The sequence below is a fragment of the Gadus morhua genome, chromosome 17 (assembly GCF_902167405.1).
Source record: "Gadus morhua chromosome 17, gadMor3.0, whole genome shotgun sequence".
NCBI lineage: Eukaryota > Metazoa > Chordata > Actinopteri > Gadiformes > Gadidae > Gadus > Gadus morhua.
The window spans coordinates 10,129,909-10,131,893 of NC_044064.1; the positions used below are offsets into that span (position 1 = coordinate 10,129,909).

A 1,985-nucleotide genomic window follows, 5' to 3' on the forward strand; every position below is an offset into this window, starting at 1 on the left:
CTCGTGCCAAGTGTTGATGTTGTCCTTCTCCTTTAGACCATGGATATGCAGTAGAAACCTCCACCAACCATCATACGTCACAATCCGATATTTCGTGATTTTTTCCGAATTTTCGCCGGAAAGAAAGATGTTATCGTTTTTTTTTACGTTTTTAATTGAAACAGGCCTTTGGAGGGTGTGTGTGTGTGGGGGGAATGGATGTTGAGTCATTCCGGACACTTTTGACGTTTCTTCAACGCTACCCCCGCCACCCCCTCCCCCCTTCCCTTTCCCTGCTCTGTGCTGGCCGAACTATTTGGCCTTTTGACCTCATTTCCTTACGAGGACCGCAGCGGGGACGAACACAGGAGCGGACGCTGAGTTGCGAACTGAGTGGCCTTTTGACGGGGGGAACCTTGTGGTAGAACACACTTTAGGATCCACCCCTCACGCTCAGCAGGACTAGCGGCGCGGAGGACAGAGAATGCGTGCAAAAGGGAGAGGTCCGAACAAAGCGATTATCTTCAATATCGACGTGTAGAGGTTTTGCGACTGTTTGTGTGTGTGTGGGAATCAGTGAGTAAATGGGTGTGTGAGTGAGCTAGCGGACATGAGAAACATCCCAGAAGGAGTGTGTGTGCACCTTTGCGTGCGCACCCATTTGTACAGAGTGTTAGTATAAATGTTGAATGATGGCAATGTGTGAGAAGCGTACACACACATAGGCCTACACATACACACACGCGTGCCCTACTAGGGTTAGTACAAATCTATTGTATTCATATGATATCCATATCTGTGTGTGTGTGTGTGTGTGTGTGTGTGTGTGTGTGTGTGTGTGTGTGCGTGTGCGTGTGCGTGTGCGTGTGTGTTTCAGCATATCTTCATATAGCGTCTCCCACCTTCCTGTTACAATACTTTTATACCTCTGGTAGGACTGTAACCTGTATTATTGTGTCTTTGAATTTAGGAAAAGAATCCAGTGTTTAACTTCTTGTACTGTTCTTCGTAGCAGACCGTTCAAATGATGTACAACAAGCGTTATCAACAAGCTCTCATTTTTTTATTTCATTATCGTCCGTATTTTTTAAAAATGGTATGTAATTATTTTTCCACAGTATTACATAAATAAAAAGCACTGTTTTTTATAAAAACATCGTGGTGTATTTTTTTTGGGGGGGGGGGATATCTGTATTGTTATTGCAATGTGTAGCGATTCAATAGATGATATCAGAGGGGGAAACTTTGTTTGTTGTTATGTTATTGTGAATAAATTCACGTTTTAATTTCTCTTCCGAAAGCTCAAAGCTGAGTCACTCACAACATGTAAAAGCTGGTGAGCTTTGACCTTGCTTCTGTGTTTGGAAACGTTTAATTAAGATGAAATGTTATTGTTAAATTATCAAATTATCAACATTAATCGGTTAGGTAAATTCTATCTATACAGTCTTATACAGGTGCATAGTTTGTTGGAATCTGTTAATTATATGATAATATTATTCATAGCAGCATAGCTAACCATAGAAATACAACATCAATTGGAAAGTGCGAGGGGTAAAACTACAGCGTGGAGGTGGTGAGGTAACCGACTAGCCCAAGAAGAGAAAACGCCCCGGCGCCTTCCCCGGTGAAGCTGCATTATACGAGAACGAAGAGGTTGAAATACCTCATTAAAGGAATTGGAAACCAATTACGTTGTCAATATAGTTCAAAGATACTCCGCCCAAGCCTTTTCTCCATTTTACAAATATGAAGTTAGTATATATATCATCAAATATTACTTTGGGTAAAAAACACTTACTCTTTCAGTGATTAACCAGATTAGAATCATGATACAAGAAAGAGAGATAAAATTTCTGCTTGAGAATATCATTGATTATGTAAATCATTTGTTTGCCAATTTCTCATTAAATGAGAAATTAAGAATGAATTTGACCAACAATATAAAAAAATATATGAATGCAGTACTCTTTCTGGCCGATGTGGGGCAGAGACGCATCTTACGC

The 1,985-nt window shown here is 40.6% G+C and overlaps 1 protein-coding gene across 2 annotated transcripts in view; it reads left to right on the forward strand.

Annotated features, from left to right (window-relative positions):
- Positions 1 to 1,133, forward strand: part of LOC115529991 (kin of IRRE-like protein 1) — a 41,192-nt gene extending 40,059 nt beyond the window's left edge. For both annotated transcript variants that reach the window (XM_030339149.1, XM_030339150.1), the window contains exon 15: positions 1 to 1,133. This exon is cut by the window's left edge and continues 2,643 nt beyond it. The gene's annotated coding sequence lies outside the window, so the exon portion shown is untranslated.
- The last annotated feature ends 852 nt before the right edge of the window (positions 1,134 to 1,985 follow it).